Raw genomic sequence first — 26,880 nt, 5'->3', positions numbered from 1 at the left:
TTCCCTGAAAATGGCATCAACAAAGGGTTTCTGGTGCTAAAATCACCATATTCCCACCTTTCAGGAACGGTCAGACTTGAATCAGAAAACTACATTTTTCAACACAATTTTGGCATTTTACTGGGACATACCCCATTTTTACTATTTTTGGTGCTTTCAGCCTCCTTTCAGTTAGTGACAGGAATGGGTGTGAAACCAGTGCTGGATCCCTGAAAGCTAAACATTTCAGAAAAGTAGACAAGATTCTGAATTCAGCAAGGGGTCATTTGTCTAGACCCTACAAGGGTTTCCTACAGAAAATAACAGCTGAAAAAAAATATATTGAAAGTGAGCTGAAAAAAACAGCCACTTTGCTTCACGTTTTACTCTGTAACTTTTTCCTGCAATGTCAGATTTGGTAAAGCAATATACCGTTACGTGTGCTGGACTCTTCCGGTTGCGAGGATATATAGGGCTTGTAGGTTCATCAAGATCCCTAGGTACCCAGAGCCAATAAATGAGGTGCACCTTGCAATGGGTTTTCATTCTATACCGGGTATACAGCAATTCATTTGCTGAAATATAAAGAGTGAAAAATAGGTATCAAGAAAACCTTTGTATTTCCAAAATGGGCATAAGATAAGATGTTTAGAAGCAGTGGTTATTTGCACATCTCTGAATTCCGTGATGCCCATAACTCAAAATATGGCTAAAAAAACAGATATTCCTCACATTTCGGTGACAGAAAGTTCTGGAATCTGAGAGGAGCCATAAATTTCCTTCCACCCAGCGTTCCCCCAAGTCTCCAGATAAAATTGATACCTCACTTGTGTGGGTAGGCCTGGCGCCCGCGACAGGAAATGCCCCAATACACAACGTGGACACATCCCATTTTTTGACAGAAAACAGAGTTTTTTTTTGCAGAGTGCCTACCTGTAGATTTTGGCCTCTAGCTCAGCCGGCACCTAGGGAAACCTACCAAACCTGTGCATTTTTTTAAACTAGAGACCTAGGGGAATCCAAGATGGGGTGACTTATGGGGCTCTGACCAGGTTCTGTTACCCAGAATCCTTTGCAAACCTCAAACTTTGGCTAAAAAAACACATTTTCCTCACATTTAAGTGACAGAAAGTTCTGGAATCTGAGAGGAGCCACAAATTTCATTCCACCCAGTGTTCCCCCAAGTCTCCCGATACAATTGCTACCTCACTTGTGTGGGTAGGCCTAACGCCCGCGACAGGAAATGCCCCAAAACACAACATGGACACATCCCATTTTTTGACAGAAAACAGAGGTGTTTTTCGCAGAGTAACTACCTGTAGATTTTGGCCTCTAGCTTAGCCGGCACCTAGGGACACCTAGCAAACCTTGTCATTTTTGAAAACTAGACACCTAGGGGAATCCAAGATGGGGTGACTTGTGGGGCTCTAACCAGGTTCTGTTACCCAGAATCCTTTGCAAACCTCAAAATATGGCTAAAAACAAATTTTCCTCACATTTCAGTGACAGAAAGTTCTGGAATCTGAGAGGAGACACAAATTTCCTTCCACCCAGCGTTCCCCCAAGTCTCCCGATACAAATGGTACCTCACTTGTGTGGGTACGCCTGGTGCCCGCAACAGGAATAGACCACACAATGGTCAATGTTAGTCCTTACATGAGGCAGGTGTTGACCTTGGGGTGATCCATTCCTGACGCAGGCACTAGGTGTAGGCACTCAAGTGGGGTAGTGTTTTTATCAGGACAGGTGAGGAATCACTGGGTGGTAGGAATTTTGTGGATCCCAGCATATTCCTGTAGTTTGTGTGACAGAAATGCGAGAAAAATAGAGTTTTTATTCAACATTTCAGCTTTGCAGGGTATTCTGGGTAAGAAAACGTTGGGGAATCCACACAAGTCACACCTCTGTGGACTCCCCCGAATGTCTAGTTTCCAGAAATGTTTGGGTTTAGTGTATTTCTCTATATGGCCGCCGAACCCAGGACCAAAAACACAGGTGCCTGCCTTACAGTGTGATAGATAAATTTGATGTCTCCACAATAAGATTTGGGCGGTGGAATTTGGGGCTGAACTAAATTGGAGAGCTCCCAAGAGAGCACTCACTCTCTCTGCTCGCCGCGGCATTCACCTGCTCTCTGGGTTGGGCTAACCCACTATTACCCCGTTGCACAGACTGTGCTTGCGAAGGGACAGCAGGACTGTCCTCATCACCTCCCTCATAATTTACTGGAAGAGGAGTTATCGTATGGGACTCCTCCGACTGAAAAATCACTCCCAGAGTCTGCGCCATTGTCCTATCCCTCAGATGCTGTCTCAGTATCTGATGTCTCAGTCTCTGATCTTATCTCAGAGCTGTCCTCTATAACCCGAGTGACGGCAGCAGTCATCCATCAAGATGGCATCTCTGCTATTGGCTAAACTGTTGCTCTAAAACACTAGTCTACGTAGACAGTTACAAAATCGATGGTGTGTGTGAGATACGTGCAACAGTAGAGGTCACCTTACCGGCGCTTCTTCCCTCAATCAGCACGTTCTTTCAAGACACTAAAAAAAACACCTTGTCACATACCATTCGTCACAGTCTTTAGCACCTCCTGCGCCCAGTCTAACAATCATTATTGGTGCTCCCACTCCCTCCTCCTCGGATTCCCTCATTACCACCCGGCAGAAGTGCCCTTCATCTCTCCATAGCCGCCCTCCACCCCCGCACATACATTTCATTTGTATTATTGTATTATAGCGCAGGTAATGGCTGACTTTACTAATGTACTCAGCTATTTACATAAAATACAGATTTGCTCTTTGCAGTAGGCATATAAACCTTCTGCGCTTCTTTATGGCACTAAAACTTCCACTAGACAAAAGTCTGACCCTTTTGTAGCAGAAACATAATCACAATACTTGACTTTTTTATTGCTGCCTAAAAGCTACAGTTGAAATGCGTCAGTTGAAGTATGTGCATTGCTTTGATGACGCAAACTGCAAGACAACTGGTGGCAAATATATATATATATATATATATATATATATATATATATATATATGGAAAATGTCACTTAGCCAGTGTACATCTGTTTGTGGCATGAGACGCTGCAGATTCACATGCTGTGCACATCCCGCCATCTAGTGTTGGGCTCGGAGTGTTACAAGTTGTTTTTCTTCGAAGAAGTCTTTTCGAGTCACGAGATCGAGGGACTCCTCCCCTTTCGGCTCCATTGCGCATGGGCGTCGACTCCATCTTAGATTGTTTTTCCCGCAGAGGGTGAGGTAGGAGTTGTATATATAGTAATAGTGCCCATGCAATGGAGTAAATATGTATGTACATAATGTGGTTTAAAGTGATATATTTACAAATTTACAAATGTTCAAGATCAACTTTGAAACAGCTACAGGCTCCCGGGGAGGCGGGTGGGCGCATGCGAATCTGCAGCGTCTCATGCCACGAACAGATGTACACTGGATAAGTGACATTTTCCGTTCGATGGCATGTGTAGCTGCAGATACACATGCTTTGCATAGACTAGTAAGCAGTTATCTCCCCAAAAGTGGTGGCTCAGCCTGTAGGAGTTGAAGTTGTTTGAAATAAAGTTTGTAGTACTGCTTGTCCTACTGTGGCTTGTTGTGTTGTTAACACATTCACGCAGTAATGTTTGGTGAATGTATGAGGCGTAGACCATGTGGCTGCCTTACATATTTCAGTCATTGGAATGTTTCCTAGAAAGGCCATAGTAGCACCTTTCTTCCTAGTTGAATGTGCCTTTGGTGTTATTGACAGTTCCCTTTTTGCTTTGAGATAACAGGTTTGAATACATTTAACTATCCATCTGGCAATGCCTTGTTTGGATATTGGATTCCCTGTATGAGGTTTTTGAAAAGCAACAAACAGTTGTTTTGTTTTTCGTATTTGTTTTGTTCTATCAATGTAGTACATTAACGCTCTTTTGATGTCTAATGTATATAGTGCTCTTTCAGCTACAGAATCTGGTTCTGGAAAGAACACTGGTAGTTCTACTGTTTGATTTAAGTGAAACGGTGATATGACTTTTAGTAAGAACTTTGGGTTGGTTCGTAAAACTACTTTATGCTTGTGTATCTGAATAAAGGGTTCTTGTATGGTAAATGCCTGTATTTCACTTACTCTTCTTAGAGATGTGATGGCAATGAGAAGCGCTACTTTCCATGTTAAATATTGTATCTTACATGAGTGCATGGGTTCAAAAGGTGGACCCACGAGTCGTGTTAAGACAATGTTAAGGTTCCACGAAGGAACTGGTGGCATTCTTGGTGGAATAATTCTCTTTAGGCCCTCCATAAATGCTTTTATGACTGGGATCCTAAATAATGAAGTTGAGTGCGTAATTTGCAGATAAGCTGAAATTGCAGTAAGATGTATTAATGGATGAAAAAGCTAGCTTTGACTTTTGTAAATACAGTAAGTAGCTTACAATGTCTTTAGCAGATGCGTGTAATGGTTGAATTTGATTATTATGGCAATAATAAACAAATCTTTTCCACTTATTTGCATAGCAATGTCTTGTGGTTGGTTTCCTTGCTTGTTTTATGACCTCCATACATTCATGTGTAAGGTATAGATGTCCGAATTCTAAGACTTCAGGAGCCAAATTGCTAGATTCAGTGATGCTGGATTTGGATGCCTGATCTGTTGTTTGTGTTGAGTTAACAGATCTGGTCTGTTTGGAAGCTTGATATGAGGCACCACTGAGAGGTCTAGTAGTGTTGTGTACCAAGGTTGTCTTGCCCAGGTTGGTGCTATTAGTATGAGTTTGAGTTTGTTTTGACTCAATTTGTTTACTAGATACGGAAGGAGTGGGAGAGGGGGAAAAGCGTATGCAAATATCCCTGACCAGCTCATCCATAACGCATTGCCCTGAGATTGATCTTGTGGATACCTGGATGCGAAGTTTTGGCATTTTGCGTTTTCTTTTGTTGCAAATAGGTCTATATGTGGTGTTCCCCATCTTTGGAAGTAAGTGTTTAGTATTTGGGGGTGAATCTCCCATTCGTGGATCTGTTGGTGATCCCGAGAGAGATTGTCTGCTAACTGATTCTGAATCCCTGGAATAAACTGTGCTATTAGGCGAATGTGGTTGTGAATCGCCCAATGCCATATTCTCTGTGCCAGGAGACACAACTGTGTGGAGTGTGTTCCTCCCTGTTGGTTCAGATAATACATCGCTGTCATGTTGTCTGTTTTGACAAGAATGTGTTTGTGGCTTATTATGGGTTGAAATGCCTTCAACGCTAGAAATACTGCCAGTAGTTCTAAGTGATTTATGTGAAACTGTCTCTGCTGAGTGTCCCATTGTCCTTGGATGCTGTGTTGATTGAGGTGTGCTCCCCACCCTATCATGGAGGCATCTGTTGTTATCACGTATTGAGGCACTGGGTCTTGGAAAGGCCGCCCTTGGTTTAAATTTATATTGTTCCACCATTGAAGCGAGGTGTACGTTTGGTGGTTTATCAACACTAGATCTAGAAGTTGACCCTGTGCCTGTGACCATTGTGATGCTAGGCACTGTTGTAAGGGCCGCATGTGCAACCTTGCGTTTGGGACAATGGCTATGCATGAGGACATCATGCCTAGTAGTTTCATCACCATCTTGACTTGTATCTTCTGTTATGGATACATGGCCTGTATTATATTGTGAAATGCCTGTACCCTTTGTGGACTTGGAGTGGCAATCCCTTTTGTTGTGTTGATTGTTGCTCCTAAGTATTGCTGTTTGGGGGCGTGGCCTGACCGCCGGGCAAGATGGCCGTCACCTTGTGAGGCTCTGCCCGGCCCGGGGCCGTTTATCCGTTTTATTGACACACCTGACGGTTGGACGGGTACCGGCTGGGCGCGCATTAATAGTAAGCGCCCCTGGGCCGTTTTCTGCGGCTCAGAACGGCGCGAAGACCAGAGCAGCAGCTGAGCGGAGACGCGGGCGGGCCCACACCGGGTGCGCCCGCGTGTGCGGAACGCAAGAGGAGCGGGCGGACAGAGGTGGAGCCTGCGCCGGCCGCTGAGGGACAGGGCCGGGCGTTGTGCTAGAGAAGCACGAAGTGGACGGGGGGATCCATTGCCCCCGGCCGCTCACGGAGGTGTTTGTCCGCAAGCGAGGTGACGCCTGGGGGCCACTCGGCGACGGGGTCGCGTTGCGGCCCTACGGCCCCACGGAGTGCTTTGCATGGTGGCGCTGGGGCAAGGAGCCACTGACGGTCCTCGTGGTTCTCCTGCTGCCTAGAGGTATTATACGGACGTGGCTGGAGAGGCGAGCTCTTGCGTGGAGCTTTGGAACCTGTGGCTGCTGACAGTTTGGGCACAGTGAGGGAGTGCTCCGGGACCTGGGCGAGCCTCTTGGGCCGTTATTTCGAGGACACAAAGGTACGACCTGATGGAGGGTGGTGAAAACTGAGATTGCAGCCTCCTGCGGAGAAAATCGGGAGGCGAGGATCCGGCCGGGCAGCGTAGGCCAATCGGGCCTGTGAGGGCAGGCTGGCGTTCAGGGGTCCCGCTAGTCGATAACCGCTGTGGCTGTTACGGGGGCCCCCGGTGAGTGTCACGCTACAGAAGGAGTTTCTTTTGGAACCGGGAATTCCCTTGGTTTGGCTCCACATACCTGAGTCTGGTTGGAGGTGCTGACGCAGTGTGGAACGATGGGTAAGGCTGATCAGTGCCAGGCTAAACTTACCTTTGAAGGTGGGAAAAAAAAGAGCGCTGTTGCTGGCTCCCAGTCCTGCGAGGAGCCGAGCGAAGAGGACAGTTCTGTGGCATCGGTGAAGTCCATGTTCTTAGACCTTAAGACCAGCTTGGCTGGCATCGATGCTAAGCTGGACCATGTTACCGAACAGCTTGATCGAATTAGGGCGCGTGTTGATGATCATGACTCCAGATTTGCTGCTTTGGAGACACGTACATCTGAAATAGAGGATGCACGCCAGGGCGACAGAGATCAGATCGCTCGAATGGATCGAATACTTGAGGTCATACGCAACAAGAACGAAGGTTTGGAATCAAGATCTCGACGCAATAACATACGAATCGTGGGGCTGCCGGAGGCGACCGACATGGGGCGAATGGAAGACTTTATAGAACAGATGTTATCTGAGTTGTTTGCTGGCGAGCTCTCTCGGTTGCTGGTGGTAGAGAGAGCTCACAGATCCTTGGGACCCCGTCCTCCTCCTGGGACTCCTCCACGCCCAATTATTGCACGTCTACTGAATTACCGTGATCGTGACACGGTACTCCGATTGGCACGAGAGAGACGCCCGTTACTCTATAAGAACTCCGAAATAAATTTTTTCCCAGACTATACGCTTGCTGTGCAGTCCCAGAGGCGAGCCTTTTTGCCGGTTAAGCGTCTGTTGTCACAAGCGGGAGTAAACTTTGCTCTGCTATACCCTGCTAAGTTAAGGGTGCGTCATGAGGGTAAGATGATCTACTTCACAGACCTGAAACAGGCGACCAAATTTGCCCGGCAGCTACCTAGGAGACGGGAGGCTGTGGAGCGCCGGGGACGTGACGACGACGATGCTGCCTTAAGTGACAATGACTAATATGCTCTGGTTGACTGAGTACTCATTGCTGGAACTGCTTGAGCGCGCTGGCTGCTTTTTGCCTGGCTCCCTGTCAGCTCAGGACTAATGGTTGGCCCACGGGCCCCTCTCTTTCGGTGTTAACTGAGTAGAGAGGTATCTGGCTGGTCATAGCCCCTAGGATGAGTCCTGTCAATTTTTGTTCTTGTTCTTGGGGTGGGTGTTGGGGCCAAGATGGGTGGGATTCTGGTTGGGTCCATTTGGGGGACCTGTGTGGGTGGGGGGTGGTTGATCTCCTGAATGGTTGCGGGGTGTTGTTTCCCTTTCTTTGTATGGATGTTTTATTAGCTCCTTTGTTAAATACAAGGCAGGTGGTGGCTGGTCTTCAAATTCGCGTCTGGCTGATTGTCGATGGGACCGAGGGGTGAGGAAGTGTCTGTGATCAAATGTTTGACTTGGAACGTGCGAGGGCTTAATGATGGCAGGAAGGCTCGCCTTGTGGCTGCCTATGTTAAGAGACATGCAATTGATGTGTGTATGCTACAAGAGACGCACTTGGTGAAGTCCACAATATGCAGACTTAAATCTGGGTGGGTGGGTGAGATACATAGCTCCACATACTCGAGCTATTCCCGTGGAGTTGCTATCCTAATTCGTAAGGGGCTGCAGTGGCGCACGAAGGAGGTACTGGTGGACCCAAATGGCAGATACGTTATGATGAGTGGTGTGCTTCTAGACAAAGCGTGCCGCCTGGTTGCTGTATACGGGCCGAATGTTGATGATCCAGATTTCTTTTTGGAGCTGTGGCGCTTAATAGAGTCGCTGGGTCCTGGCGCGGTGATATGGGGGGGCGATTTTAATGTCGTCCTAGACGCCAGGTTGGATAGAGAGAGCCTAGCCAGGATGCAGCATGTTGCAGCTGCTAAAGCGCTTGAGATGGTGATGCGCGATGGTGCGTTGGTTGACCTGTGGAGGCGACGACATGGGGAGGCGAGAGAGGGTACATGCTTAAACTACGTGCATGGTAGCTGGTCCCGTATTGACCGCTGGCTGGGCTCCGGGGATACTTTGGTTTGGACTAGAGCAATTGACCACCTCCCCCGCACGCTGTCAGATCACTCACCGGTATGTTTGGAATTGGAGATACCGACTGAACTTGGTAGATCGGCTATGTGGCGTCTGCCTAGGGGGGCGCTCCGGGATTCGGCCTTCCGCGAGGAGGTGCGAGAGGCGATCAGATTGTACTTTGTAGAGAATCAGGGAACGGTGAGGTCCCCAGGAACTATTTGGGAGGCATTCAAAGTCGTTATCAGAGGGGTGTGTCTCTCGAAACAACATGGCATAGTAAAAACGTTGAGGCGCGAGATGGCTGAAATTGAGGCTCGGATCGCTGAGTTGGAAAGACGATTGGAATCCCACTGGTCCAACGAAACTCTCGCTGAGATTCGTCGAGAAATATCGCAGTATGAGGAGGCCTCTCTCAGAGAAATTTGTTTCCTCGGGAGGGAGGCTCGAGCTCGCCAATATGGGGAAGGTGAAAGGGCGGGTCGCACGTTGGCAGCACTACTTCGCAAGCCTTGGGCCGGTGACTATGTCTCCGAGATTGTGGATAGTGAGGGGAGGAGTGTGTCAGGATCAGGTGGAGTCATGCAGGTATTCACTGAATTCTATACAAGACTTTACAAGGCTCCGGCGGACGCTAGCGGGACTGATGCACTAGGGCCCTTTGAGGACATTGCGTTAATATGGTTTGATGAAGTGCACCGGAAATATCTGGATGAGCCATTCTCAGTGGAGGAGGTGGCTGCGGCTATCCGTAGCATGCCCGGGGAGAAATCTCCTGGGGTGGACGGCTTAACCTCTACGTTTTATAAAGAATATGTGGATATTTTAGCTCCCCGACTATTGGAGGTATATGCAGAAGCCTTAGAGACTGGGTCCCTTCCGACCTCGCTCAGGGAGGCTCTGATTGTGACGATCCTGAAGCCAGGCAAGGATCCGACTCAATGCGACTCATACCGACCGCTGTCTATGATAAACATTGATAATAAAATTCTTGCAAAAATGATTGCAGCAAGATTGCAGCCCCTCCTCCCTAGCTTGGTACTTCCGGACCAGTCAGGTTTTGTCCCGGGAAGGTCTACGGGCCATAATTTACGCACTTTCTTTGCGGTGACGAGTACACTGGTAGAGGATGATAATGTAGCAGCTGTTTTTCAGGACGCTGCTAAAGCGTTTGATTCCTTGGCATGGGACTATATGTTTGCCTTGCTGGGACGGGTGGGACTTAGCGCGCGCTTCCTTCGTTGGATTAAATTGTTGTATACGTTGCCCACGGCTAGATTGCGCCTTAATGGGAATGTGTCTTCCCCTTTCCCTGTAGCGCGCGGCAAGCGTCAGGGATGCCCGTTGTCCCCTCTCCTTTTTGCTGCGGCGATGGAGCCTCTGGTGGCTCGGCTCCGCCAGAAATATAACGATATGGGCCTACAGTTTCGGCAGCGGACAATTTTGATATCTCTATATGCTGACGATATTGCATTATATGTACGGAACCCTGACCAAAATCTGGACACACTGTTAGATGAGATTGTGCGTTTTGGTACCTTCTCTGGTATCACTATTAATTGGTCTAAGTCCGTGGTGTTGCCTTTGACCCCCAGAGTGCCGCGTTATGAGTCCCGATACCCCCTGGTGTGGGCAGAGGGCCCGGTGCGCTATTTAGGTATACAGCTGAGCTGTGACGTGAAGGAGTTGTGGCGTGCTAACTTTGGCGCTGCTCTGGCGTGGTTGGAGGGGAAGGTAGAGATCTGGCGTACCCTCCCGCTGTCACTGATCGGCAGGATTGCTGTTGCAAAGATGGTGGTTCTGCCGAAGTTTTTGTACTTGTTTGTGAATCTTCCGCTCCCGCTTCCGAGAGATTACCTGAGGCGCCTACGCTCTGCTCTGATCTGTCTGGTATGGGCAGGCCGCGCGCGCATTTCCTGGGAGAGGCTGACGTTGCCGTTTGAGCTGGGTGGGCTTGCTGCGCCGGACATGGAACTGTACTATCTATGTGCTCAGGCACATTTTGCGTATTACTGGTTAAATCCTATCCGTTATCTGCCACACCTGGCGCCTGAGAGTGACTCTGTGTGGCCAGACGACCTGGCGAGGGCATTTGGTGGGCGTATTCCATCCCGGGTGCGGGGGATCGACCCGGTTTCCTGCACGCTGCGGGCGTGGGTCTTACTGCTGCGGCGGTCTGGGGCTGCGATTCCATTCGCCCCCTCCTTGCCGGTCATGGCGATAGCTGATGGACAATTGCACCGCGACGATGGAGTACGGGGGTTTCTTCGAGATGCTGGCCTGACTGAGATGAGAGATTGGATGGTGGATGGTCGCTTACTTGGCGTGTCCGAGATACTGGCTGACCGCGAATGTACGGTGCTTCAGCGTATGTATGTGATACGTGTCCGCTCTTTCCTGCGGAGCCGTCTGTGGAACTCAGCTGAGGCCCCAGTGGAGTCCCGTGCACTGGAGGTCCTTTGCTGTGCGCAATCTTCCAGCGGGCTGGTCACCAGACTCTATAACTGCATGCAGGAGCGGGGGAGTAACTTTCGGGAGCCGTCTAGATTAGCGTGGGAGGCAGATTTGGGTGAGCCCATTTCGGAAGCTTTGTGGCGTGGCTGCTGTGCTCATATGAGAGCGCTGACGCCCAATTATAGACTCAGATTGTTGCATTTTAAGTTTTTGCACAGAATATATTATACTCCAGTGTGGCTCCATTCTCGGGGGCTACGTGAAGATGCGTTCTGCATGCGCTGCCGGACCCCAGAAGCCGGTTTTTTACATTTGGCATGGGAGTGTGCAGATATTAATGCTTTCTGGGTGGCTGTGTTTGATGCAATCTCTGAAATGGTCGATACAGAAATTCCTGCCACTCCTAGAACCGCATTGCTTGGGTGCGTGGAGGATATCCGGGCAACAAATAGACGCTTGGTGGGACTGCTGTTGTTGTTGGCCAAGCGTAGAGTGGCCATATGTTGGGGCGGAAAGAGAGTACCACGTCGTTCAGAATGGTTGCGAGATGCTGCCTTTTGTCATGATCAGCTCGTGGTCTTCTGGAATCTGATGCCTGAAGGGTCCAGACCCAGGAATATCTGGGCCCCGTTAGATAATTACCTGGTGGCTCAGGACGAGTGAACGAAATACTCAAAGAAGCACGGTCTGAACTATTGCCCCCCCCCCTTGGTACGCTGGCATTTATGCCTGAAAGGTGAATGTCTGCTGTTGACTGCCTGTTCCAACCGCCTGCCTTTCCTTCCCTTTTTTTTTTTTTTTTCTGTGTGTTTGTTGAGATCCCTCCACTGGCTGCATATTGTTATTATTGCAACATGGTTAATATAATTGCCCCGTGATAATCTGATATGGATGCAGCATCCAATGGTGGAAAGGAACTTAGAAGAACAAATGGTCTGCAAGGATTATTGTGTAATTATTTGATCTTCCTATACTAAACGTATGTAGAGATTAACTGTGGACAGCTGTTATATGTTGAATTGTGCTGCTTTGGGGGGATAGCTGTTGCATTGTTGTAAGTTGATAAAATTGATAAATAAATAAATAAATAAATAAAAAAAAAGTATTGCTGTGTTAGACACGGCTGAAGGTGTGACTTTGTGTAGTTGGGTGAGAAACCTAGTTCGTGGAGGGTTTCTATGACATACTTTGTGTGTTGTGAACACCGTTCTTGCATGTTGGTTTTGATTAACCAATCGTCTAGGTACAGGAACACATGTATTTGCTGCCTCCTGATATGTGCAGCCACTACTGCCAGGCATTTTGTAAAAACTCTTGGCGCAGTTGTTATCCCGAATGGCAACACTTTGAATTGGTAATGTACCCCTTGGAATACAAACCTTAAGTACTTTCTGTGTGAAGGATGTATTGGTATATGGAAGTATGCATCCTTTAGGTCTAGTGTTGTCATGTAGTCTTGTTGTTTGAGCAATGGGATTACGTCCTGTAATGTCACCATGTGAAAGTGATCTGATTTGATGTAGGTATTTAACGTTCTGAGATCTAATATAGGTCTTAGAGTTTTGTCCTTTTTGGGTATGAGAAAGTACAGCGAGTAAACTCCTGTTCCTCTCTGATGAATTGGTACCAGTTATATTGCATCTTTTTGTAACAACGCTTGTATTTCTAGTTCTAGAAGATCCATGTGTTGTTTTGACATATTGTGTGTTTTCGGTGGAACGTTTGGAGGGAATTTGAGAAATTCTATGCAATAACCATGCTGGATAATTGCTAGGACCCAAGTGTCTGTTGTTATTTCCTCCCAATGTTTGTAGAACTTGGTTAGTCTCCCCCCCACAGGTGTTATGTGTTGGGGATTTGTGACGTGGAAGTCACTGCTTGTTTTGAGGAGTTTTGGGACTTTGGAACTTCCCTCTACTCTTTTGGAATTGGCTCCCTCTATATTGTCCCCGAAAACTTCCCCGCTGATATTGGCTCTGATAAGTGGGCCTTGTTTGTGAGGTTGAGGGTTCTGTGCTTTGTCCTCGAAACCCCCCTTGAAACTGTGTTTTACGAAATGTGCCTCTGCTCTGTGGGGAGTAGAGTGCGCCCATGGCTTTGGCCGTATCAGTGTCCTTTTTAAGTTTTTCGATAGCAGTGTCCACCTCCGGCCCAAACAACTGCTGTCCGTTAAATGGCATATTCAGCACGGCTTGTTGTATTTCCGGCTTGAATCCTGATGTACGCAGCCATGCGTGTCTCCTTATGGTCACTGCTGTATTTACTGTCCTAGCAGCTGTATCCGCTGCATCCATTGCAGAGCGTATTTGATTGTTCGAAATGCTCTGTCCTTCCTCCACCACCTGTTGTGCCCTTTTTTGGAACTCCTTGGGTAAGTGTTCAATGAAATGTTGCATTTCGTCCCAATGAGCCCTATCATATCTCGCCAGCAATGCCTGTGAGTTGGCAATGCGCCACTGGTTGGCTGCTTGTGCTGCAACCCTTTTCCCCGCAGCGTCAAACTTGCGACTCTCCTTGTCTGGAGGTGGTGAGTTTGCTCTCTTGCGAGCTGCCCCTACTACCACAGAGTCTGGTGTTAATTGCTGCGTTATGTATACAGGGTCTGTTGGCGGTGGCTTGTACTTCTTTTCTACTCTTGGAATTATGGCCCTGCCCTTCACAGGCTCCTGAAACACCTGTTTGGAGTGTTTTAGCATTCCGGGAAGCATAGGTAAGCTTTGGTATTGGCTATGAGTCGAGGATAGCGTATTAAACAAAAAGTCATCCTCAATAGGTTCTGCGTGCAAGGTGACGTTATGAAATGCAGCTGCTCTTGACACCACCTGTGTATAAGCTGTACTGTCCTCAGGTGGCGACGGCCTCGCTGGGTAACAGTCTGGGCTGTTATCTGACACTGGCGCATCATAAAGATCCCATGCGTCGGGATCATCCTGACTCATTCCAGTATGAGTTGGGGATTGCATCAGTGGTGGAGTGGCTACCGGTGATGTGTGCGTTGATGGGGATGGTGGCGGTGTTGTTTGTTTTGCCACCTTTGCCTGTTTGTCCTTTTCTTGAAAGGCAAGTCTTCTTTTCATCCTAATTGGGGGAAGAGTACTTATCTTCCCTGTGTCCTTTTGGATGTGGAGCCTTCTCTGAGTGTAGTCTGGCTCCACTGACTGTAGTTCTTGCCGAACTTATGTCCTTGCATTTGGGAGGACAGTCCCTGTTCCTCTGTGTAGGAACCTGATTTCGGTTCCGAGGCTGGGTGTTTCGGAATGGAAACCTTTTCGGTAGCCTTTTTTGGCTCCGACGACACCTTCTTTATTTTCGGCGTCCGGGTCTCTCGGTGCCGACTTGTTTCGGTGCTGCCCTCTCGGTGTCGAACTTGCTCGGTCCCGCTGTCTCGGGCTCGAGTTTGCTGTGTGCCGGTATCTCGACCCGAGTCGGATGACTTCGACACATGCGTGCCCTTTTTCGGTGCCGATGGTCGGTCACCTATTTTTCGGGTTAAGCCATGGCCTGCTGGCGGTGGCGTCCCCTGGGCTTTTGTGGTCTTCTCGTGAGTTTTGTGTGTCGATGTCTTACTCACGGTTTTAGGCGTCTCTTCGGGATCAAGCTCTTCCGAGTCTGAGTCCTGGATGGAGAAGGTTTCTTCTTCCTCCTCCAAGTGTCTTTGTCCTGTCGGCGCCGACGCCATTTGCAGTCTTCTTGCTCTTCGGTCTCTTAGTGTCTTTCTCGACCGAAACGCTCGACAGGCTTCACAAGTATCTTCTTTGTGTTCTGGAGACAAACACAAGTTACAGACCAGGTGCTGATCTGTATTCGGATACTTGTAGCATTTGGGGCAGAAGCGGAATGGGGTCCGTTCCATCAGCCTTGAAGAGACACGTGGTCGGGCCGACCAGGCCCCGACAGGGGATCGAAAAAACCCCAAAGGGCCACCGGAGCTCTTCAAAAGTCGGTGTCGATCTGTTGTAACTAACCCGATACCGAACGCAAACAATACCGTCGAATTTTCCGAGATTCTAACTATCTTTCCAAACCGAAACACGGAGCGAAAAGGAACACGTCCGAACCCAATGGCGGAAAAAAAACAATCTAAGATGGAGTCGACGCCCATGCGTAATGGAGCCAAAAGGGGAGGAGTCCCTCGGTCTCTTGACTCGAAAAAGACTTCTTCGAAGAAAAACAACTTGTAACACTCCGAGCCCAACACTAGATGGCGGGATGTGCAAAGCATGTGTATCTGCAGCTACACATGCCATCGAACATATATATATATATATATAGGCAGCGCTCTGCTCCAGGATGCTATCAGCAGAAGCTGAAAAAAACAACTGAGTAAACTACCATCTACAGGGCATGATGGAACACTGGAGCTCAGAAGGTCCTTTAAGGCACAGTAGCCTTTTTACATATTTTCAATGCTGCAGTCTGTACAGGCTTAACGGTTTTTAAAAGATCAAATTTATTTTTTCCTTAAAAGATTTTTAAGGGTATGGCACCTTTTTCCTTTTAAATTTTAAAGTAACTGAATAAACAGTGCCAATATAGCCTGTTTAAAGGAATGTAATAAACATTGCCAATTTAGCCTTACGTGACTTATATCACTCAAATGTTCAAATAATTAAGAATCCCATCTTTTATTATTCCTTGTTCCTGGAGTGTGTATCTTATCAGTCCCATGATCTACTATAAACACAGTGTTATGGCCTGCCTGACCAGCACCCTTCCTGAACCATAAAAGACCTTTGATGCTCTGCTTCCTTCCCAGTGTAGCTCTCCACTAACCAACTCCGGGAATGTCAGCAAACCACATCTCCAGGAGCGGAGAACTCCGAACACATAAGCATAGGGAGTGCGGAGTCGTAAAACTCTGCATATAGTTTGTGAATACTGTAGAGTAGTAAACTTATACAAAAATGTAAGTTTACCTTTGTAAATCAGGCCTGTAGAACACAGAAAATAATATAAATTTCTCTCTCTATTAAAGTAATTACTGTTGTTGAAATGCCCCCTCCATTTACTGGTTTAATATTGTCATCCGTGCACCGTACCAAAACCCCAAAAACTAAGCATCTACTTTTAGGGGGTCATTCTGACCCTGGTGGTCGGTGACCGCCAGGGTCACCGACCACGGGAGCACCGCCAACAGGCTGGCGGTGCTCCGTCGAGCATTCTGACCGCGGTGGTTCAGCCGCGGTCAGAAACGGAAAGTCGGCGGTCTCCCGCCGACTTTCCACTGCTCGGGAGAATCCTCCATGGCGGCGGAGCGTGCTCCGCCGCCATGGGGATTCTGACACCCCCTACCGCCATCCTGTTCCTGGCGGGTCTCCCGCCAGGAACAGGATGGCGGTAGGGGGTGCCGCGGGGCCCCTGGGGGCCCCTGCAGTGCCCATGCCAATGGCATGGGCACTGCAGGGGCCCCCGTAAGAGGGCTGAAATACGCGACGGGTGCAACTGCACCCGTCACACCTTCCCACTACGCCGGCTCCGAATCCTCGTGGGAAGGTAGATTTGCCCTGGGCAGGCGGGCGGCCTTTTGGCGGCCGCCCGCCAGCCCAGGGCAAATCTCAAAATACCCTCAGCGGTCTTGCGACCGCGGAGCGGTATTTTGTCGGGGGAAGACTGGCGGGCGGCCTCCGCCACCCGCCAGTCTCAGAATCACCCCCTTAATCTTTTAATGCCATACATAGCTGCACTGTGGCATGTTACACCTTAAATGTCACAAAACATAGTATCAGAGCAAAATGCCTTAGAGGTACTAGTCATCTTACTGAAACTGAGTTTTTGTAGCATGTGTTGCTGTAGAGACAGTTTGCATACTCCTGCCATCTAGTACTGGGTCCAGACATTACATAATGTTTTTCTTCAAAAACGTTTTGTGTCATGAGGTGTAGTGCCTCCTCCCTTCCACAATGTGCAAAGGCCTCAGCTTCACCCTTAGACTGTTTTTTCCACCACTGGGTTCAGACCTGGAAAGCAATGGTTCCAATACCATTGAGTGTTTGCATGTAAGCTTTGGGCCTTGCTTCGCTTCATCAATTCCGAAGGAATTCTGCATTCAGTCAAATCAGATCCATATAGTTGGCAATTTCAACCAAAAAAGATCTGATTATCTTTGAAAAAATCTTTAAAGACTTGGCCTCAGAAGCTGGTAAATGGAGCTGACTCCCATTAGTTTCTGCCCACACAATAATTTCAAATATCCCTGGTCAGACCAGCAAGAGGTCTGTAACCTCAGGCTCTCGCCAGACCACCAGCAGTCGAAGTTCAATTTTTACCAAGCCTTCAGGTGTAAAAAGACACTGAAATACAGCAAAGAACTAGACTGGGCACATTCAAGGATTCAGAAGCAATCAAGATCCAACACACCAGACATTTTCAGTGATCCAGACCCTCCTGACTTCCAGGAGGAACTGTTGGCAACCTCAGAGTCACAAGACAAAGAGAACACCAAGCCCGAAACACTCATCAGAGAATTCTGATAAAGAGCAAGACCTTTCAATCAATCAATCAATCAGGAATTTGTAAAGCGCACTACTCCCCGTGAGGGTCTCAAGGCGCTGAGGAGGGGAGGGGGGAGAAGGGGGAGGGAGGTGCTGCTACTGCTCGAACAGCCAGGTCTTGAGAAGTTTTCTGAAGGTAAGGAGGTCTTTGGTCTGGTGCAGGTGGGTGGGAAGAATGTTCCACGTTTTGGCGGCGAGGTGCGAGAATGATCCACCGCCGGTTGTAGTTCTGCGGACGTGTGGGACAGCTGCGAGGGCGAGGTTGGCGGAGCGGAGATGCCGGGTCGGGATGTAGAAGGAGAGTTGTCTGTTGAGGTATTTTGGTCCAGTGTTGTGCAGTGCTTTGTGAGCGTGGGTGAGTAGTTTGAAGGTGATTCTCTTGTTGACTGGGAGCCAGTGCAGGTTTTTCAGGTGATCTGTGATGTGGCAGTGGTGGGGGATGTCCAGAATGAGGCGTGCGGAGGTGTTCTGGATGCGTCTCAGCCTCTTCTAGAGTTGGCCATGGTTCCTGCGTACAGGGCATTGCCGTAGTGCAGCTTGCTGCTTGCAGCTTGGATGACTGTTCTTCTGGTTTCCGTGGGTATCGCTTTGTAGATCTTTCGGAGCATGCGTAGGGTGTTGAAGCAGGAGGAGGAGATGGCGTTGACTTGCTGGGTCATGGATAGCGAGGGGTCCAAGATGAATCCTAGGTTGCATGCGTGGTCGGTGGGAGTCGGGAGTGGTTCCAAGAGTGGCAGGCCAACAGGAGTCATCCCATGAGGAGGTGGTGGAGCCGAAGATGACCTTTCAGAATTTAGGCAGTCAGCGCCACCTATTAGGAAGACGCAGAGGTACATTAGTTCTGATAAGGGGTGGGAAAATGCCTCCTATGGTGAGGAGGGGTACTGCTCACAAAAAAGGCAGGTTCCCAGCCCCAAAAAAGCCCAAAGAAGGGCTGTAGGCCCCTGCTGCCCTCAGGCCCTGATTGAAGCCAAGATCAATCTTTGGAACTGAGGAGGCAGACCAGCACGCTTATGGCACCAACACACCCTAAAGACCACAAACCTCTACCTTTGACACCGAAACCAGCACCACAGGCTTCAAAACCAAAACAAGGCCACTCAGAGCAGAAATTGAAGAGACATTAAATGCTCACTTCAGAGACACCACTTCGGAGACACTGATTTTAGAAAGACTGGCAGAAGAGATTTATGCTCGCCAAAAACTTATTTTAATTCACCCAGATGCGTAAAATCCTAACAAAGCCTCTGCATAACCCACCAGATTCCATGTTTCCTCCCCTCTCAAAGAGAAGGAAGCTAATATTCGAGAACTGGAGTACAATGCTCGTCCACATTCAGGATATAAGACAACACCTCCTCAGTCTACACATATGCCTACTATGCTAAGCCCTGCACCGCCAGCTGCACCTCTGCCACTTCCATCACTGCCACCACAAACCAAACACTGCCTTCTTTTCCATCACCAAGGCCAATCTAACCATTTTGGGGCAGGGGACGATCCATGGGAGGGCTGCAACATAGATCTGCCAAGGATAAGGACATTTTGGCCCTCATTACAACCCTGGCGCTAAATGCCGCTTACCGCCGTGCAGAAGACCGGCTGCGGCCCTGGAATTCCGCTACAGCTATTACGACCCACAGCTTGGAATCCGCCATAATCCAGACACCCACACAAGTCCGCCACACCAAAGGTCAGTGATAAACTGGCGATATCAAAACCTCTACCGTCACGCCAACAGGAATACGCCCACACTATCACGACCCACAAATCCACGCGGCGGTCTTTCAACCGCGGTATTCCATTGGTGGTACACACCGCCGCGCTCAAAATACACACACATTTACAAAACACAACCACATTGGAGAATTCAAAATACACACACCTGACACATACACAGACCACACCCACACGCCCAATCGAATATAAAGCACACACCCACATCACCCACATCACCCACAAACCCTTACTACCAGAATTCTGAAACCACGCCAGAGAGAGACACCACCATAAACAACATCAGCATCCAGACACACAACACCATCACTTACACAACATCCACGCACCTCAAACAACACACACCAACACATCCCCTCACACATCACAACACACACCACCTCACACATCACCCACACCACATCATGGCACCTCAACGACACCCCAGGTTCTCTGAGGAGTAGCTCAGGTTCATGGTGGAGGAAATCGTCCGGGTAGAGCCACAGCTATTCGGATCACAGGTGCAGCACACCTCCATTGCAAGGAAGATGGAGCTATGGCGCAGAATTGTCGACAGGGTCAACGCAGTGGGACAGCATCCAAGAACTAGCGATGACATTAGGAAGAGGTGGAACGATCTACGGGGGAAGGTGCGTTCCGTGGTCTCCAGACACCAGATTGCTGTACAGAGGACTGGGACCCCCACCTCTTCCCCCACAAATAACAACATGGGAGGAGCAAGGCTTGGCAATACTGCATCCTGAGGGCCTCGCAGGAGTAGCAGATGGACTGGACTCTGGTAAGGCAAATCTTTACTACCTCATCCCCCCCACCCTACCTGCATGCCATCACATACTCCCACCCTCACCCCATCACTCCAACACCTCACATATGCCACACTATCACAACCTACCCATCCCAGTACCAAGCCCTGCATGCAACACCAAACCATGGACACCACACACCAAAGCATGTCCACTACAGATACCCACACAGACCCCAAACCAAATATCATACAAGGACCAAGACAAGAATGCAAGCACTGGAGTACAGGGTCACTCTCCCATTGCACACAATGGCACACACAGATGCAATAATCATGCCTTTACACCCCTTCAGGACCCCAACCCAACGTCACCGGACAGGAGGTACCAGACATATCCAGTCCCCCCACAGAAGAGACCCACAGTGATGACAGCAGCTCTGCACAACTGGATCAAGATGACCAGCCCGGCCCATCAGGGACCTCGGGACAGTCGGTTCCCCTGACACTGGCACAAGCCACCACAGAGCCTCCCCCCTCAGGAAACACCAGCACAGCACCCACCCAGCGGGCCCTTCCCTCTGTCCCCAGGACACGTCAATCAGCAGTGTGCCCACCACTACAGGGAACCCAGGCAAACCCACCAACCCAAGAAAATCAGGGACCTGGGGGCAGTGGGCAATACGGTTCAGGGGACAGAGGCTCAGTAAAACAAGGAAGCTGGGAGAACTGCTGTGCGACAGGGGAAGGACAGGCCCAGGGAACCCACTCTCCACAAGGCCCTCTCCAACATCATGGGAGCTTACCATCATTCCCAGAAGACGATGGCAACGGTACTGGCCAATGTTCAGGAGACCCAGAGGCTGCAGGAGGAACACTATCTGGGGATCAGGGAGGACCTGAAGTCCATAAACAAAACCCTGGTCACCATTACAGGGGTGCTGCAAGACCTTGTCAACACCAGGAAGGAAACTGTGGCACAACAAGGGGCCCCTGACACTAGCCTGGACGATGAACAGCCCTCCATCTCTGCCGGCGCTAGTGGACAGGAGGCACCGCCACAGGAACACAACACCAGCACCCCACCCCCTGCAGATGGAGAACCATCCCGCAAACGGTCCCTGAGATCCAGGAACAAGACAGAGAACATTGCCAAGACCCCCGCCAGGAAATGAGACCCCCCTGAATGTCACCCTTCTGTCCCACTTTGTCACCCTGTCCATCCTTCAACTGCCATTGCTCCACTTCCAATGCCCCTTTGGACAATGCATCTGTGAAACAAATAGACTGGACTCTGCCATGGACATTTCTCCACCATCCCCCCTGCCCATTTTACAACCCCCTCCACTTATTTGCACAGAAATAAACACACTTCAATTATAAAAACAATCTGGAGTCAGTCTGTGCTTTCACAAACGTGTAATTGCAATAACCATGGAATATAACAATGTCAATTTACTTGTGCACATACCGATGTAACACAGCTGTAGGCCAGGAGGAAATATAGCAGAGGGCACAAAGTGGGACCTACATCTGTGAAATGGAAAGGCAAAGTGATAAGTCAGGGTCCATACACTGAGTGAAAATGACAGACTTATGCTAGCTCCAATAATAGTATGAGATATGTTAGGCAGTGACATCTTCTTACCTGTGTCTCACTGGAAGTATTGCATGATTATGTTGTTCCTGTTGTCGATATCCTCTTCTTCTGCCTCCTCTTCTCACAGTCCACAGGATCCACAGCTGCCACAAGACCACCATCTGGCCCATCCTCCTGCAAAAAAGACACCTGGCGTCGCAAAGCCAGGTTGTGCAGCATACAGCAGGCCACGATGATCTGGCACACCTTCTTTGGTGAGTAGTAGAGAGAACCACCTGTCATATGGAGGCACCGGAATCTGGCCTTCAGGAGGCCGAAGATGCGTTCAATCACCCTCCTAGTTCGTCCATGTGCCTTATTGTAGCGTTCCTCTGCCCTTGTCCTGGAATTCCTCACAGGGGTCAGTAGCCATGACAGGTTGGAGTAACTAGAGTCACCTGCAAATATCGAGAGACAACTTTTAGACACGTAGGGACAACCCCATACCCAGACACCTATTCACACTGTATAGGGTCCTTGTCCTCACCTGTTAGCCACAAACTGTGCCTCTGGAGTTGCCCAACACATAAGGGATGCTGCTATTCCTCAAAATGTAAGCGTCATGCACTGAGCCAGGAAATTTGGCATTCACATGGGAGATGTACTGGTCTGCCAAACACACCATCTGCACATTCATAGAATGGTAGCTCTTCTGGTTTCTGTACACCTGTTCACTCCTGCAGGGGGGGGGGTACCAAGGCCACATGTGTCCCATCCATGGCACCAATGATGTTGGGGATATGTCCCAGGGCATAGAAGTCACCTTTCACTGTGGGCAAATCCTCCACCTGAGGGAACACGACGTAGCTGCACATGTGTTTCAGCAGGGCAGACAACACTCTGGACAACACATTAGAGAACACTGGCTGGGACATCCCTGATGCAATGGCCACTGTTATTGAAAGGAACCACTTGCCAGGAAATGGAGTACTGACAGGACCTGCACTAGAGGGAGGATTCCTGTGGGATGGCGGATAGCTGACATCAGGTCTGGCTCCAACTGGGCACAGTTCATGGATTGTTGCACGATCAAGTCTGTAGGTGACGATTATGTGTCTCTCTTTCATTGTCGACAGGTCCACCAGCGGTCTGTACACCGGAGGATGCCGCCATCTCATCACCTGCCCCAGCAGACGTGCCCTATGGACGAGAACAGCAAGCAGAGAGTCAGCCAACACTGAGGTATCACAAAATGTTATTTGCACACATTTATTAATCTGCAATGTGCCTGTAACTGTGTGTATTCAAGGCCTACATTGGTGTGACGCAGTTAATATTTATGCCATGTAGCCCCCTGAAATGGCGGCTGCCTGACCTGTAAGGTGGGACAAGGGGATATGAGGTAACTGCGCTGGCGTTGTACACCGTCGCGGTGGGCGGTCGAAGACCGCAGCGCAATCCAGCATTGGTTAACATGGGACCCTATGGGTCCGAGGAGCCAATGACGATGGACGCCGGCGGTGACGGTACACACCGCCGTGGATGTGACCTACATTTTCTGTCTGTTCACTCACTTGATACCTGACCTTCAACAGGAGAGGACCTACACTGCAAGTGCTGCTGTGACCTGTGTCTGGAAGCGACAATGGCTCATGTGTCTGGGGAAAGGGCCCCTGCCTTCACTTCGGATGAGTTGGAGAAACTAGTGGATGGGGTCCTCCCCCAGTACACACAACTGTACTGTCCTCCAGACAAACAGGTGAGTACACTGTGAGCATGCTGCATGGGCAATGCCTGTTTGGAGTGGTGTGGATGGAAGATAAATGGGGGGGGGGCGGCGGGCTGAGGCCTGCATGTGCGGACGGTGAGTGTATGTGCGTCAGGGCAAGGGTGGGAACGTGGGTCAATGAGTATGACGGTCCAGACGGGTAATGATTTCCCCTTCCCCCTGTACTATTCCTCTAGGTCAGCGCCCACCAGAAGGCTTTTTGGCGTGCCATCGCCAAGGACGTCTGGACCGTGGGGGTCCACCACAGACGGAGCACCCACTGCCGTAAAAGATGGGAGGACCTGCGCCGCTGGAGCAAGAAGACGGCGGAGGCCCAGCTGGGGATGGCCTCCCAGCGTGGGCGGGGTGCCTGTCACACCATGACCCACCTGATGTTCCGGATCCTGGCGGTGGCGTATCCGGTGCTGGATGGGCGCTTGAGGGTATCACAGCAGCCACAAGGGGGTGAGCACACTCTCATTCAGCTGACTCTGCGCGCATTACGAGGTGTCTGGGTGGGGGGGTGGGCAGTGGGTTCCCCTAGGCCAGGGCGATCTTGTTAGGCAAGGTCCCTTGTGAGGCAGGCTCTGTGGCACCCCAACCCCACTAGTGGTTAGTGCCATCTACACCTAGTCAGGCTCCTGTGACTTCCAGGTGTGCAGCAATTGGGCTTAGGCCTTGTATCCCATGGGCATGGGATTAATCTAGGAACTATAAGTGCATGGCATAGTGCAGAGGGCTGTTGTGTCCGCCAACAGTAGTGGTGTTGCATGCACTGAACATGTCTTTCTCCTGTCTCCCCCCCTTTTTATGGTCTCCCTGTTCTTGTGTGCAATAGCATCATCAGGCAGCGGAGCATTGGCACCGGAGCAGGAGGGAGCTGCATCCCACTTGGCCCTGGAGGGCGAAACAACGGAGTCTGAAGCCACCAGTGGGACAGAGGGCGAGGGGAGCTCCATGGCGGGGACAGGAGCAGAGACCAGCGACTCCTCCTCTGATGGGAGCTCCCTTGCGGTGGCGGGCACCACCGCAAGGGAGCTCCCATTCTTCACAGCATACACCTACTGGCAGAACCCCTCCCAGGAGTACACAACAACTTTGCAGACATCTTTAGATGACAGAACAACTTTGCAGACCTCTTTAGTAGGACGCATAAACAAGTACACAAGTGGGAACTCCTCCCTGAAATCTTAAAAATTTACTTTCACAAATGGAGGCAGTTCAACAGTAGGCCTCTCTGCAACAAAGGAAAATGCAAAATGCCCAAACTTCACTTCCAGGTAGCCACACACACAATCCATAGGCAATGCACTATTAATACATTGGTCAGGGATATTTGCATCTGCTTTTCTGCCTCACCCACTCAGCCCATATTAGTCAGGAAAATAAGACAACACACAATGAGGCTCATTCGAGTGACACCAACTTGGGCAAGGCGACATTAGTACTCAGCTCTACTATAAATGTCCATTTCCCCTCACAAGAAAATTCCACTAAGAGTAGATGTTCTCACTAATCATAAAGGTAAAAAAGACATCCAGACTCCAAGAGCTCAGCCTTGCAATTTGGCACCTGAGGTCTTAGAGTTTAGTTACTTAAATCTTAGGGACAAATGCATGGGTGTCCTTCGGGAAGCGCACAGACCTGCCACATGTGCATGCTATGCTGCTAAATAGACGTTTTTCAGCTGCTACTATTTCATCAATCACTTCAAGTAACAGTGCAAAACAATTGCTTACCTCCTGGACTTAAAAAAGGCAGGTTTTGCATGCACACGGATACAACTCCATCTGGCCACTGTAGTAGGAAGTATGCAAAACAGAGAAGGTATGTCGCTATTTTCAATTCCAATAATACAAGCTTTTATGGAGAGGCTTCAATGGACAGTACAACTCTAGCCCCAGTGTGGAACTTAAATACAGGACACGCATGGTATATTAGCCCATCATTTGCACCGTTGCTCTCTGTGGATTTCCAATTTTTAACATGGAAAGTGAACTTCTTAGTAGCTATTACCTCAGAAGAGTCACTCAGCTGCATGGGCTCACTATTCAAGAATCTTTTATTCAAGTTCATAAAGTTTTGACATAACTATTCTCGCCCATACACCTGATTCAGTCTACAGTTACCAGTTTTTTTTTTCCAAAGCCAGATTCTATGGCAGAAGGGCATTGAATATGTTAGATGTTAAAAGAGTGCTTTCCTACTACACTGATAGGACAAAAGCATTGAGGAAGTCCGAACAACTGTAGCATATGCAGCACTACAAAGAGTACAGGCAATTTTAAAAGCAGGATTTGCAAGAAAGACCATAAAATGTATTCGAACCCGCTATGCAAAAGCTAAAAGAGTGCTCTCTGACCTTCTTAGAGCACTTTCCATACGTAGAAAGACAGCTACTATAACCTATTTACGTGACATGCCAGCAGCTAACATATGCAAGCCAGCAATGTGGTAAACACTGCACACCTTCACTAAACATTACTCTGTGGCTATATTAGCACAACAGCACGCTATGGTTGGCCAAACAGTAATGAAAACACTTTTTCAAACATCTGCCTCAACTGACCACTAACCACTGCTGGGAGGATACTGCTTTTACTGCATGTGTATTTAAAACAACACATACTGTTACTCACCCTGAAAGCATGGGTTTGTAGCATGTAGTGAGGTAGAATAACATACACCCTTCTCGCGCATGCTTTTCTCTATTATGTAACAACTGCAATATATAATTGTATGTACACACACACACACACATATATATATATATATATATATATATATATATATATATATATATATATATATATACACACACACACACCTACTTACGCATTGTTGCTTACTCTATCCCTTTAACCTTTCTGGATGGAAACAAAATCTAAGATTCAAGCTGAGCCCCATGCATATTGTGGAGCAAAGGAGGAGTCACTCTACAGCTCATGACTCAAAACATCTTATTAAAAAACACAACTTGTAATGTCCAGAACCAACATTAGATAGCAGGATTATGCAAAGCATGTAAATCTTCAGTACTGCACACTACGAACAGGTGCTTACAGGGTAAGTAACATAGGGCCAGATGTAGAAAGCATTTTGCATGGTGCAAACTGCGGAAATCGCAGTTTGCGCCATGCAAAATGCCTTTTGCGATGCACATTTACAATTTGCGAGTTGGTACCGACTCGCAAATTGTGAATGCAACTTGCAAATAGGAAGGGGTGTTCCCTTCTTATTTGCGATTCGCATCGCTATGCTAAATTGCTTTGTGACCGCGAATGCGGTCGCCAAGCAATTCGCAGTTACCACCAGTGTCACACTGGTGGTAACCCATTCGCAAAAGGGAAACTTCCCCTTTGTGAATGTTGCCAAAAAGGGTTTTTCCACTGCCTAATCTGAAAAACGAAACCAAATGGTTTCGTTATTTTTTTTATTTTGCAACTCGTTTTCCTTTAAGGGAAACGGGCTGCAAAATAAATTTTAAAAACTGCTTTATTTAAAAAGCAGTCACAGACATGGAGGTC

General features: G+C 48.8%; 1 protein-coding gene and 1 long non-coding RNA gene across 2 annotated transcripts in view; one reads left to right on the top strand and one right to left on the bottom strand.

The window, feature by feature from the left end:
* Positions 1-26,880, bottom strand: part of LOC138268061 (uncharacterized) — a 219,960-nt gene that overhangs the window by 72,415 nt on the left and 120,665 nt on the right. The window lies entirely within an intron of this gene.
* Positions 1-26,880, top strand: part of LOC138268063 (uncharacterized) — a 540,881-nt gene that overhangs the window by 432,130 nt on the left and 81,871 nt on the right. The window lies entirely within an intron of this gene.

This window comes from Pleurodeles waltl, chromosome 12, assembly GCF_031143425.1.
Source record: "Pleurodeles waltl isolate 20211129_DDA chromosome 12, aPleWal1.hap1.20221129, whole genome shotgun sequence".
Lineage (NCBI taxonomy): Eukaryota > Metazoa > Chordata > Amphibia > Caudata > Salamandridae > Pleurodeles > Pleurodeles waltl.
This window is presented reverse-complemented; position numbering and strand designations above follow the sequence as displayed.